This window comes from Salvelinus sp. IW2-2015, linkage group LG15 (genome assembly GCF_002910315.2).
Source record: "Salvelinus sp. IW2-2015 linkage group LG15, ASM291031v2, whole genome shotgun sequence".
Lineage (NCBI taxonomy): Eukaryota > Metazoa > Chordata > Actinopteri > Salmoniformes > Salmonidae > Salvelinus > Salvelinus sp. IW2-2015.
Window position 1 is genome coordinate 51,229,155 of NC_036855.1, and position 15,082 is coordinate 51,244,236.

The 15,082-nt window shown below is 42.3% G+C and overlaps 1 protein-coding gene across 1 annotated transcript in view; it reads left to right on the top strand.

Annotated features, from left to right (window-relative positions):
• LOC111974722 (activating molecule in BECN1-regulated autophagy protein 1A) overlaps nucleotides 1-15,082 on the top strand; it is a 294,670-nt gene that overhangs the window by 132,392 nt on the left and 147,196 nt on the right. The window lies entirely within an intron of this gene.

Here is a 15,082-nt window from a genome sequence, read left to right on the forward strand (position 1 = left end):
GGAGGCTGTCCTGCACGGGTATAATTATGGCACGGTGGACTTTTAGGAAGCATATGCCATCTGTAATAGGCGGCTAATGCGCTTGATTGGGTCTGCCTGGTCATGTGAGTAGATAAGAGGGGCCCTTTGAGGGTTAGAACAACAGTGGTTATTATTCAGACAAAACACCTTGGGGTTTTTCCAAAGCTCTCATAAGACCGTAAGACTAATTCCTCTACAGTATCTGTCTAAAAGGATACAGAAGACTGTCCTGTGAGCGCATCAAAGCCAGGAGAGACYTAGCATTTGCGGATGTCTACAACAATGACCTTTAGACCGATTTTCGGAGTTCATTATGTTGACACAAAGACACTGCAATATGGATGTTATTGATGACTTGGTTTGTTCGATTTGTGGAACACATACACACAGGTACCAACATTTATTTGGATAACAGTTCAAAATGATCTTCAGGGGAAATGCAGAAAAAATTGGAAGTTAGATCCATGATTTAGAAGTTGGTTCATTATTTTGTTTGAGCAGGCATAGAAATAGTTAACCGGTTKGTTTGCTGTTTGGGGATTATCCAATCAGACAGTGTGTTTGCATGTGGGCGTTTCCTTTTCTCTCCCTTCTGAGTAGAAAGCCTGTGGGATTTTTTGGGGAGGTGAGCGTCTTTGATATTTTATTAATCAATAGGAGAGTGTGTGTTCAGATTGAGAGAGTGAAGGCTGGGGAATGTGCTCAGAAACCCTTTGATTTGCTGAAGCAAGTATCAGCCCTTTTGCCAGAGTGAGGAAGAAAAACCCTTGAGTCATGGCTTTTCATGTCTATTCAATTCTATTTCATAAACCATGTGATGGAAGCCTATGAAAAATTCAATAAGGGGTCAACAAATACATTTAACCTCTATGGCATTACTGAGCACACATTAATAATTTCATTTACAGTATTATGTATTGAAGTGTCAATGATATAAATGGTTTTGTTAGAGTGTGAAATACAAGACCCAAAGGGACTTCACTGCTGAAACCAAAGTTGTATGCATATTTGCCATATTTTCTGTGTGAAATGACTTTGGTGAAAAATGTGATCATAATAATGCTTTGCCCACAGTAATCATCCTCCCCCTTCATGTCCATCATCATTGATAGTAAGCCTTTGACTCACATAATTATTAATAACATCTGAGTGCAGCAATGGTATCGCTAATTACTAAGAACAAATTGTAAAATGACTGTGAACCCACAATGGAGGGCTATTTCATAAGAGTGTTGCTATTCAGCCTCTAATGTGTRGTGCATGGCTGATGTTTGTTGACTCTGAATTCCTCTCCCCTGAATCCATTAAAACACAGAGGGAAATTAGCTGTTCTTTATAGCACATTTTAATCACGCTGTGACCCTTGATAATGAGTAAAAGCAAATTGAACAAAAGGTGAGATATTCACCCTGTTGGTTGGTTTTTCAACAGAATAAATTGTGTTCAGTTTGAACAATGTCATTATGTTTTCGTCACCACCGACTGTGAAAGTCAGGTGCTTGTGAATTTTTATCAAATATTTGATTTTCAGTAACAGTCTGACTACCTTGTTTTCTCCTCATAACAAACCAAACCCAGTTTGCATTCGGAAAGTTTTAGAATTTTTTGCACATTTGTTAAAAACAACAAATATACTGTATATGACAATTTTTTATGAGATGCTATTGCGTATAATTTAATTCATTTATATACTGTCTGTGCTAGATGAGAAGACAACTGAAATAAGATGTGTCATTGTATCTCAGACATACTTCTCCCAACCTCTGAACAAAGTATATCTAACTCTTCCCAGAGGCTTGACAAGCAAATTTCACTTTCAGCGTGAGTTGCCATTCATGTCAAAATGTGTATTATGTAGATGAAATGATGCTCATTTCCAGAAGATGTTTGTATTTCAAAAATCAACCTGCAACAGAGCATGCTGGGAAATATGACAACTTCCCACATCTGTGGATAACTCCATAGATTTAACTCCCTCTCTCTGGTTACTCTTAATGGAGTCAAAAGTACTCTGTCCAATGAACTTGTGATCAACAGGGAGCGTATCACTCTCTTGAGGTTTATGATAACTCCAAGTATTGTAAATTGTGATTTCAACTATCCTTTATTTATTGTGTAGTGTCTTATATTAGCAAGGTGGGCACTTGAACATACTGGGGCCGTACTTGCGAACATTAGAAACAGTATAAATGAAACAGTTTCTCCGTCTCAAAATGCGCATCAGCCAATTCAAATCCAATGATTTACTTGCACGGGATAGAATGCTATATTTCAGCTGCTCCTATCAGATAACCTGGCCGACCTTAACCCTGAGCTAACCTCACCAGATGACAGTGATTATTTCCTGGAACAAGTTTTCGGCCCAAGGGTGGTTTTATTTGGCCCACCAAGTTTTCATCATTGGACATAAAAGACTGTAAAAACACCAGGAAATCAGCTCCAAGTGATTTTATTTGAAAGAATATGTTTCTACGTATTCCCACGCGTAATAGAGAGACACGTGATCGAATACAAATGTAAGCAAGATTTTAAATGATTAGGAATTAGTCAAACATATCTGTTCGGGCTTCTGTGGTCAATTTGCAGTCTACAAATGATTTGTAATTAAGTTCCAGTCCCCCGACCATCCTCTCAAGAGAAGATTTGCTTGTGGCTGAATCTAGTTGATGAATCCTGATGTAGATGGATGGGAACAAACACTTTAACATAAGAGTGTCTTACATTATTAGCCCAGAATTATTTTGGTGTTATTACATACAGCCGGGAAGAACTTTTGGATATCAAAGCGGCAGRAACTCACCAGCATTACCAGCATTACGATCAGGAATGTGACTTTCCCGAATCGGATCCTTTGTTTGTACCCCCCAGGGCAATTGAACTGATTCCAGAGGCTGATCCAAAACACCGCTGGCGGAGAAGAGGTATTCAGAGTGGACTTCTAGTCCGACTCAGGAGGCGCGCACACTACCCACCGCTTCCGTGTAAATTACTCACTATTGTTCAGTCTCTGGATAATAAAGTTGACGAGCTCAGGGCGAGGATTTCCTTCTAGAGAGACATCAGGGATTGTAACAAACTCTGTTTCATGGAAACGTGGCTCTCTCGGGATATACTGTACAGCCAGTTGGGTTCTCAGTTTGTCATGCAGACAAGAATAAATATCTCTCCGGAAAGAAGGGCAGTGGTGTATGTTTCATGATTAACTACTCATGGTGTGATTGTGATAACATACAGGAACTCAAGTCCTTTTGTTCACCCGACCTAGAATACCTCACAATCAAATGCCGACCGTATTACCTCCCAAGAGAATTCTCTTCGGTTATAGTCACAGCCGTGTATATTTCCCTTCAAGCCAATACCAAGACGGCCCTCAAATAACTTCACTGGACTTTATGCAAACTGGAAACCACATATCCTAAGGCSGCATTTATTGTAGCTGGGGATTTTAACAAAGCAAATTTGAGGAAAACGCTACCAAAGTTCTATCAACACATTGACTGTAGTACTTGTACTGCTGAAACACTAGACCACTGCTACTCCAACTTCCGGGATGCCTACAAGGCCCTCCCCCGCCCTCTCTTCGGGAAAATCTGATCACGACTAAATTTTGCTCCTCCCTTCCTATAGGCAGAAACTCAAACACGAAGTACCCATGCTAAGGACTATTCAACGCTGGTCTGACCAATCAGAATCCATGCGTCAATATTGTTTTGATCACGCGAACTGGGATATGTACCGGGTAGCCTCCGAGAATAACATTGATGAATACACTGATACGATGACTGAGTTTATCAAGAAGTGTATAGGAGATGTTGTACCCACTGTGACTTTTAAAACCAACCCTAACCAAAAACCGTGGATAGATGGCAGCATTCACGCAAAACTGAAAACGTGAACCATCGCATTTAACCAAGGCAAGGTGACTGGGAATATGACTGAATACAAACAGTGTAGTTATTCCCTCCGTAAGGCAATCAAACAGGCAAAACATCAGTATAGAGACAAATTGGAGTCGCAATTCAACGGCTCAGACGTATGTGGCAGGATKAGACAATCACGGACTACAAAGGGAAAACCAGCCACATCGCGGACACCATGTCTTGCTTCCGGACGAGCTAAACACTTTCTTCTCCCGCTTTGAGGATAACATAGTGACACCGACGAGTCCCGCTATCAAGGCTCTCCTCTGTGGCCGACGTGAGTAAGACATTTAAGCGTGTTAATCCTCGCAAGGCTGCCGGCCCAGATGTCATCCATACAAATCAAATCAAAGTTTATTTGTCACGTGCGTCGAATACAACAGGTGTAGAACTTACAGTGAAATGCTTACTTACAGTAGCCACGTCCTCTGAGCATGCACAGACCAGCTGGCTGGAGTGTTTACGGACATATTCAATCTCTCCCTATCCCAGTCTGCTGTCCCCACATGCTTCAAGATGTCCACCATTGTTCTGGTACCCAAGAAAGCAAAGGTAACTGAACTAAATGACTATCGCTCCGTAGCACTCACTTCTGTCATCATGAAGTGCTTTGAGAGACTAGTCAAGAATCTTATCACCTCTACCTTACCTGACACCCTAGACCCACTTCAGTTTGCTTACCGCCCCAATAGATCCACAGACGATGCAATCGCCATCGCACTGCACACTGCCCTATCCCATCTGGACAAGAGGAATACCTATGTAAGAATGCTGTTCATTGACTATAGCTCAGCATTCAACACCATAGTACCCTCCAAGCTCATCATTAAGCTCGAGGCCCTGGGTTTGAACCCCGCCCTGTGCAACTGGGTCCTGGACTTCCTGACAGGTCGTCTCCAGGTGGTGAAGGTAGGAAAGAAAACCTTCACTTCGCTGCTCCTCAACACTGGGGACCCACAAGGGTGCATGCTCAGCCCCCTCCTGTACTCCCTGTTCACCCATGACTGCGTGGCCATGCACGCCTCCAACTCAATCATCAAGTTTGCAAACTTCCTCGTCATACACATCACTGACAAACTGAAATGGTCCACCCACACAGACAGTGTGGCGAAGAAGCCGGGTGCAACAGCGCCTCTTCAACCTCAGGAGGCTGCAGAAATGTGGCTTGGCATCTAAAACCCTCACAAACTTTTACAGATGCACAATTGAGAGCATCGTGTCGGGCTGTATCACCGCCTGGTACGGCAAATGCACCACCCGCAACCGCAGGAGAGTGGTGCGATCTGCCCAACGCATCACCGGGGGCAAACTATCTGCCCTCCAGGACACCTACAGCACCCAATGTCACAGGAAGGACAAAAGATAATCAAGGACAATTACCACCCAAGCCATTGCCTGTTCACCACGCTATCATCCAGAAGGCGAGGTCAATACAGGTGCATCAAACCTGGGACTGTGAGACTGAAAAACAGCTTCTATCTCAAGGCCATCAGACTGTTTAATAGCCATCACTAGCATATTAGATGCTGCTGCCCTATAAATAGACTTGAAATCACTGGCCACTTGAATAATGTTTTACATATTTTGCATTACTTATCTCATATGTATACTGTATTCTATTCTATTATATCTTACTCTATGCCGCTCTGACAATTTATATATTCTTAATTCCATTCCTTTACTTTAGATGTGTGTGTATTATGTGTTTTGTTATGAAATTGTTAGATATTACTTGTTAGATATCACTGCACTGTTGGAGCTAGAAACACAAGCATTTCGCTACACCCACAATAACATCTGCTAAACATGTGTATTTGACCAATACAATTTGATTTGATTTGAAGAGTTTCCTTAACAAAGTCAAGCTCTCTTGTTTCATCGTACAGATGGCAGTATTCCAATAACAGTGTTAGTTATTTAAGTTTATCACTCACCTCACAAGGGGTGGCACACTGTAGGCTAAAGTTACCATTCAAATCTAGTCCTACATATTAGGCCTACACTAATTGTGGTAGTGTGTTGTAAAGAGAAAATAAATGCAGAAATGAAACCTTTGAAAATGAAGATAACGATGACATTTTATGTGGATCTTCTTGTTGGAGTCCCTCTTGCAGACCAACACATAAGCTACTTGCACTGCTACATAAATGACTGTCGCTACTATAGGCATAGACGTGTAGGCTACACTTACATGTACAACTATTTATATGCATTTTTATAATCATCTACTTTGTTATGTGACAACAGTGGAGCTTTTTTTCCTCAAATAAAAACCTTGCCCCAAAAGGGAATTCAATCGTCGTACCTTGCCATCTCTAGGCTTACCGCATTAGTGGATCGCGCCACCAATTAGTGATAGCAGTAAGGGTAAATTACAGATATTTGACAATAACACGAGTGTCTTCCACTGTTTTTTACGATGCACGAATATACACGCACCGCACAGTTTATTAGGTACACCACCCTCCAAAATGGATCGCTCCTACAGACAGTGAGACGTGGCCGTAGCTTGCTGTATAAATCAGGCGGACAGGCATCGAGGCATTCCGTTACTCTGTGTGTCAGATAGAACCCCACAGACCCTGCCTAATACTGTTAGATCATTCAGAGATTCCCAGTTACTTTGAACATTACATTGGGTTGGCCCCTGGTAAACATTMTCATCTTAGATTAGGATACTGCTAAATTCAGTGATGGAAGCCACAGGAGACAAGTGGCACATTTTCACATCTCTATCTATGAAGTGTTGAAATTATTATGCTGTGCCTTTTCGAGTAAGATAATGCGTTCCATCCATTATTGTTGTTCAGAGTGCCCTGTGCAATAGACAGCCATTATGAAAATATTGACATAATCCTATACATCACAATAATCACAGCAAGCATATAACCTATACCCAAGGCTCATCACATTTGTTTTGAAACCTCTCTTCTTCAACTTGTTCACTATCGTGTCACAAATAAAAATCTACCTAAATTAGTAATTGAGTGAACGTTTAATCAACAATCTATGAATATTTCAGAGATTTTATAGTTCTAGTTGTCGGTGTTAATAATTATGCTCAGTGCTCAAATTAAATGTTTCTCTCGCTCGSTCGGTTGCCATGAAACACTCATCAGTCGCTACCAGGGTGGGTTTGGATTAGTGTGTGAAATTCGTCGAAAGCTCTCAACATACCCGGTAAGAAATTAAAGATGAATAAGTGTTGCGTACAATCAGGATGCCCTCTGAATCCTATGAAGTCAACGACTAAAAGGTAGGCCTCAGTGGAAGCTGGTGGGAGGAGCTATAGGAGGACGGGCTCATTGTAATGGCTGGAATGGAATATTGGAACGGTATCAAACACATCATACATATGGAAACCATATTCGTTCCATTTATTCCATTCTAGTCATTACAATGACCCTGTCRTCCTGTAGCTCCTCCCACCAGCCTCCTCTGGTAGGCTTACCCCCCCCCAACTCTACCACTGTGCATGTCATATTAATGTTTTGTTTACCCGCTAGTTTCATGTTTAAAACATAGAATGTTTAATTCTGGTCCGACGTCAAAGCCAAACGTTTACTACAAAAGTACAAGTAACTGACAAAATATAGGAAACAGTTGAGTAATTGGGGGATACAAGGTATACTGAAAGCATGTCCCATTGGGCACACCACGTCATTTTAACGTGAATAATTGGGTAATATTTGGTTAAGACGATGTCAGGTTTTGGCCAAGACTGTTCGGGTTTTGGTCACTAGATGTCCCCATTGCACCTTTTTTGTACCTTTTGTTTTTCTTGCTCTAATTATTGTTTGCACCTGTAGGTCATTCCCTTGTTAGTATTTAAACCCTGTGTGTTCCTCAGTTCCTTGCTCAGTGTTTGTAAGTTAGCACCCAGCCCCAGCCCAAGTCTTGTTTTAGATAGATATTTCTCTTGTTGGATTTTCCAGASGTTCTCTGGTTTAGTTCTTGTGTATTATTTGAGTAGTCTTTTGAGGTTTGTTTTTCCCTGCTGTTTTTTACCACTTTGTGGAGTTTRTTTTGTATTTTGGAGGATTTCCATTTTGTGCCTCTTGGCTTTATTTTTGGACATTGTGGATTTAGTTTCTTTGCCTGAAGATTTTGTTCTTTAATTAAACCACCATCTCTAGTACTGCTGTGTCTGCCTCATCTTCTGGGTTCTGACGATTATTAGTGACTGTTTCTCGCACCGGGTCCTGACAGACGATCAATGAGATTACAACTAACGTTCACCCACTCAAAAAGACAGACAATAGTGAGTTGAATTTCCAATYTGTTATCACTAAGCTTTCAATCATCTGAAAGCACAACAAAATTCCAATTGAAAAATTTCACATTTTTGGTTTATTTGTCACCCAAATGTTTATCACTGCATTTTCAGCCATTTAAAAGCACAGAAAAGTTTAAATGGAAAACAACGTCAGATATTTTGTTTATTTATGCAACAGATGAATGTGTTATCACTGTGCTCTATCTACTAGCACAACCAAATGACCTGGACTAAAGTTGAGATTCAATTAAAAGTACATGGTGCAAGTGATCAATGCCATTCGAGATTCTGTGCAGATTATTACAGTGAATGTGAAGATCTCCACAAACCTGCAACGATCTCTGCACATGCATGCTTTATATGATTACATAAGACCTTTAGTTACAGTAAACTCAATGTGGCCATGAATGTGGTTGAATGTTTCAATTTCAAGTTTTATTTGTCACATGCACAGTGAAATGCTTAACTTGCAAGCCATTCCCAACAGTGCAGTATCCCAAATCAAAATAGTATAACTAAAAAAACATGAGAAATAAGAGAGGAAGAAAATAACTGAATGTAAGCTATATACAGGGTCAGTGCCAGTACCAAAAGTACAATGTGCAGTGATACTGGAGTAATTGAGGCATATACTGTATGTACTGTACATGTAGGCACAGATTAGGAGAAAGTGACTGATAGCAGGATAAATAATAARAACAAACAATATGGCAGCAGTATAAGTGGTGGGTGGTTGTGTGCGTGTGGTGAGTGTGTGTATGTGAGTGTACAGTATTTGTGTGAGTATGTGAGTGTGTGTGTGTGTGTGTGTGTGCAAGAGTGTCAGTGTAGGCGGGAAAGGTGGATATGCAGTACATGTAAACAGGGCTGAAAAGTGGCTGGTATCAGGAATATATAAATAATATACTAATGGTAATATATACATGTAAACAGGCGTGATAGTGACCAGTAGCAGGATAAACAGATAGGTACTAATGGTAAACAGCAGCGCAATGGAAATAATAAATCGAATAAATTTAGCAGCAGCGTAGGTGTGAAGGGGTGTGTGGGTTTAAGCGTGTGGCATCAGTGATGAGGGTGTGTGTGTATGGGAGTAAGAGTGACAGTGAGGGTGTGTGTGTGTGTTTGAGTGGCTAGAGACCTGTGGATGAGCATAGTCAGTGTGGACAGACTGTCGGAGAGGGAGAGCAGTAGTTGTTAGTTATTTAACAGTCTTATGACACAGAGGAACTTGAAGCTCTTGACACTCTCCACGGAGTCCAGTCGATGTGGATGGGGGTGGGCAGCCCCCCTGTTTGCTGTAGTTCACGATCAGCTCTTGGAGAGGGAAATGTGGATCTGTAGATGTCGTCTGTAGATCTGTTGGGGTGGTATAAAAYAAATTGGAGTGGGTCTAGGGTGTTTTGGACAATGAAGTTGCTGTGTGGCATAACCAGCCTTTCAAAGCACTTCATGATTACAAATGTGAGTGCTACAGGGCGGTAGTCATTGTTGCAACCTTAGAGTTCTTGGGAACAGGAATTATGGTGGTCAGTTTGAGACATGGGGATAACAGACTAGGACAAGGAGAGGTTGAAAATGACTGAAGGTTCCTGCCTGCTGGTCTGCGCAAGCCCTGAGAACATTCCCTGGAATACCGTCCGGCCCTGCGGCCTTGCGAGTGTTGACCAGATTAAAAGCCTTACTCACGTCGGGCTCGGAGAGCAAGATCACTCAGTCCTCTGGGACAGTGGGGGCCCTCATGCACGGCTCTGTGTTGAAGTTGTCGAAGCGTGCATAAAATGCATTAAGTTCGACTGGTAGAGAGACGTCATTGGGCAGATCATGGTTAGGTCTTCGTTTGAAATCCGRAAGGGACTGTAGCCCCTGCTACATGCTTTGAGCGCCGGAGACGGTGTAATAGGATTCCACCTTGTTCCTATATTGTCTTTTTGCCTGTCTGATGGCTCTGCAGAGGTTGTAGCTGGACTTCTTGAATGTGTTTGTGTCCTCAGCCGTAGCCTTGGGGTGTTACATTAGTTTGTAAGATAGCCTTAAAGGGATAGATCACCCATATTAKATATTGGTTTCCTTACCATGTAAACAGTCTATGGACAAGGTATGACAACAATCAATGGTGTTGATTATTTTCCCTGGCACTATTTTCCACCTTTTAGCATTGTGGCACAAATCAAATCCAAGTCATAGGACCTATATTAGCATTTGTCACACATCATGTTCAAATCATCTATAAGTGACTTTGTTGAGCTTCACAATATATTTGAGATACTATCAGATGATTTGGAATTGATGCGCGAAGAATGCTAAGATTGTTTCCATGACCTGAATTGGATTCAACATTTGAATCCAACCGTTGCTGTGCCTCAGCTCCAGTCTACACTCCAGGACAAAAGGTATGGCTCTTGTCAAAGGACTTGCCTTTGAAGGTGGCTTCCAGGAAACATTCCCCCGATTCATTGGTCCCTTTAAGATTGATCGTGTCATTAACTCCTCTGCTGTGCACCTGAAACTCCCAGTCTCTCTTAAGATTCACCCTACCATCCATGTATCGCTGATTAAACCTGTCCGCTCCAGTCCCCTGTCTCCTCCTGCAGCAGCTCCTTCACCTGCAAGAAGCRGTCCGGCGGCTTCTGGACGTGCACCATCTGGGCCGCAGCTGGCAGTACCTGGTGGACTGGGAAGGATACGGGCCTGAGGAGCGCTGCTGGGTGCCCTGCCTTCACATTCTGGACCCCTCCCTCTTACGTGGTTTRTATACCTCACACCCAGATAAGCCAGGTCGGGCGCCAAGTGGGGCTCGTAGAGAGGTGGGGTACTGTTACATCTGCTCCTGCCACGCCCTCTACTGCTCATCCTGTGTCTTCTTGACCTGCCGCCACTCCGCCAGTGCTCTCTCTCTCTCTCTCTCTCTCTCTCTCGCTCTCGCTCTCTCGCTCTCTCTCTCTCTCGCTCTCGCTCTCGCTCTCGCTCTCGCTCTCGCTCTCTCTCTGTGTGTGATTGTGTGGGTGGAGACAGGTGTGCTGGAGTCAGAGCAGATCCCCACCAGCTGCAATCTGTTCCATAATCAAGACCTCTACAAATACTAAGCTCTGCCACTTCCACGCTGCCAGATCGTAGGCTCTGCTCAGTCAGTCTGCGTTTTAGCCATTGGCTAATGCATAGATCCTGTTTTCATGTTGTGTCCGTTTTCCCTTGCCTGACGCTGTTTTCTCTCCGCAACACTTCCGTCCGCTCTGACTCTGGTCCCTGTCTCCAGCCCCACATCTCGTCAGTCCTGCCACCCTGCCCAGAACACCCACTACTCTGCTTCCTTGGAATCCGTTCCGGACCTACTTACCCAGCCCCAACTGCCCTCGCTCCAGCCTCAGCCTCAGAACCTGGCTTCCTGCAACCAGCCCAAGCCTGCACCCCATCTTTCCCCTGCTTTTTAATAAATAACCTTGGATACCTTATCCCAATCTCCTCGTCTGAGTCTGTTCTTGGGGTCACCTGCTCTGCTCCACGTAACAGAATCCATCCCTAAGTCAGTGGCACAGATGGAACTATCCAAGCAGAAGATACACCTCCTTCAAATGTCGATATTGTTGTCTATTTCAAGTTGAATCCTAGGATGAATTGAAACAATAGCTGTTAAGGACTTTGTAAATGCTATATACCGGTAACTTCCAAAATAATGGAATAATGGGATACAAAGTATATTGAAAGCAAGTGCTTCCACACAGGTGCGGTTCCTTAAGCAATTAACATCGCATCATACTTCGGGTCATGTATAAAACTGCTGGTGAGGCCATTTTTGATTCTAACATGGCTATGCCCCCATAGGAGGACAATGCCACCATCCACAGGGCACGAGTGGGCACTGAATGGTTTGATGAGCATGAAAACAATGTAAACCATYTGCCGTGTGTGTGTRTCAGTCACCAGATTTCAACACTTATAGGAGATTCTGGAGTGGCGCCTGAGACTGCATTTTCCACCACCAGCTGTTCTGACTCATGGTGGCCCAATGCCCTACTAAGACACTTTATGTTGGTGTTTCCTTTATTTTGGCAGTTACGTGTAAGCCTAAATAGCATAATGGATGAGATGAGTGATAAAGTATGTTCACATTTCATTTGTCCCCTTTAGACCTACCCTTTGGAATAACTTTGATAGCAACACTGAATCTATTTAGTTTTTAAGTGGAGATCTCTCAACAATCATTGTTACGATAGCACATTGGTAATAGTCTGTAACCAAAATCATAGCTATGCAGGGCTTGGTTAAAACCCTGGATGGGAGACCAAAGGGTAGCTGTAGATAGATCATTGCTCCAGTAGGAGGTGCTGCCCAGCCTTCAGAAAGTATTCATACCTCTTGACCTATTCCACATTTTGTTGTGTTACAGCCTGGATTCAAAATGGATTAAATWGATTTTTTRCCCACCCATATACATGCAACACCCCATAATGCCAAAGTGAAAACTTGTTTTTAGAAATGTTTGCAAATGTATTGAAAGTTAAATACAGAAATATCTCATTTGCATAAGTATTCACACCCCTGGGTCAATAGAATCACATTTGGCAGTGATTACACCAGAGTATGGCAGTGATTACACCAGAGTATTTCTGGGTAAGTCTCTAAGTCTCTCTAAGTCTGTCTCTGTACATCTTTGCACACATGGATTGTACTTTATTTACCCATTATTTTCTTCAAGCTCTGTCATATTGGGTGTGGATCATTGCTAGACAACGATTTTCAAGTCTTGCCATAGATTTTCAAGCAGATTTAAGTCAAAACTGTAACTCGGCCACTCAGTAACTTTCACTGTCTTCTTGGTAAGCAACTCCAGTGTAGATTTGGCCTTGTGCTTTAGGTTATTGTCCTGCTGAAAGGTAAATCCATCTCCCAGTGTCTGGTGGAAAGCAGACTGAACCAGATTTTTCTCTAGGATGAATGTGCTTAGCTCCATTCCGTTTCATTTTTACCCTGAAAAACTCCCCAGTCCTTAATGATTACAAGCATACCCATAACATGATGCAGCCACCACTATGCTTGAAAATATGGAAAGGGGTACTCAGTAATGTGTTGTATTGGATTTGCCCCAAACATAACACTTGGTAGTCAGGACAAAAGTGAATTGCTTATTGACACAAGACAGTTCATCTTGTAATATGTAATTCATTTCGAAAAATTTCGAAAAACAATTCCACTTTGAGATTATGTGGTTTTGTGTATAGGCCAATGACAAATATAAATGTAATRCATTTCATATTCAGATATGTGAACACTTTCTGAAGACACTATATATATTTTGTTGACAGTGGAAATAAAGTTGAAGATCTGACATTGTTTTACATGTACAAATTCAACATATTTTATACAAGGTTTGTCTGTATTGAAACTTGGTCACCATGATGACATATTCCTGTGGTTGAAATTTCACACTCAAACAACAGTTTATGTTGACGACTTTTTMCAAATCCAATGTATTTTCCACGCAGATTCCACGTGACAATATGTCGACAAATTATCTTGAAACAACGTTGATTCAACCAGTTTGTGCCCAGTGGGGTGCTTCCACACAGGTGTGGTTCCTGAGTTAATTAAGCAGTTAACATCCCATCATGCTTAGAGTCATGTATAAAAATTCCCAGTTGCCCATTTAATGTTGGCTACCATGGCTAGAAGAGAGATCTCAGTGACTTTGAAAGAGGGGTCTCAAAGGAGCATAGGAGGTTAAAGTGTGTGGTGTGTGTGTGTGTGTGTGTGTGTGTGTGTGTGTGTGTGTGTGTGTGTGGTGTGTGTGTGTGTGTGTGTGTGTGTGTGGTGTGTGGTGTTGTGTGTTGTGTGTGTAGTGTGTGGTGTGTGTAGTGTGTGTTGTTGTGTGTGGGTGTGTGTATAGTGTGCTGATGGGTGTGTGATGTGGTGCTGTCTCAGTCACCAGAATGGTCAACACAATTGAACACTTATAGGAGATTCTGGAGTGGCGCCTGAGACAGCGTTTTCCACCACCATCAACAAAACACCAAAAGATCGAATTTATTGTGGAAGAATGGTGTCGCATCCCTCCAATACAGTTCCAGACACATATAGGTATAATCTATGCCAAGGTGCATTGAAGCTGTTCTGGCGGCTCGTGGTAGCCCGACGCCGTATTAAGACACTTTATGCTGGTATTTCCTTTATTTTGGAAGTTAACTGTATGAGTTTAACACAGTAGCATATTCTTGGTGTGTTCCTTGAAGCGCGTAAACTCAATTTACAAGGGAGCTGGCCATGGTGCTGAAAACTGGACGGCGCGCCTGTTTTAAAACGACTCGTCTTGTCGAACTCCAGACATCATCCTGTTATCTTACTTGGTTATTTGAAGTACCTGATATCGTGAAAGTGTCACTGCACGTATTAGCTAACGTTTTTCAAGAGATTGAATTAGCTTTTTCTTACAAGGCTACATTGTCAAAAGCACTGAAATACCTAGACTAGGCTAAAGAGCAAATAAATCAGACAGTTACCACTGATTGCAACAAACATCTAACACAGCACTGGACCACTAATTCACAKCTTTTTTTTTACGCCACTTCGAAGAAATGACCAAATATAAGCAACCATTTTAGATCATAATACACAATTTAGTTAGATCTGTTCTCAGGAAAATTACATTTTAACTGGAGCCCTCTACAKCCGTTTTCAGTTCGGCAAAGCGAAGATTGAGCGAAAAGGAATAACACTAGGCCTTCAGGTGATTGGTTAGACTTGCATGACATCATTAACAGTCCGTTCTCTCGTTGTCTGTGAGCATGCAAACTTGAGGGGGAAAAAATCAGTCTCTCACAGATGAGGGCACATCTGCCGGAGTCCGAACTGCCTCTTTCGAGAGAGACTT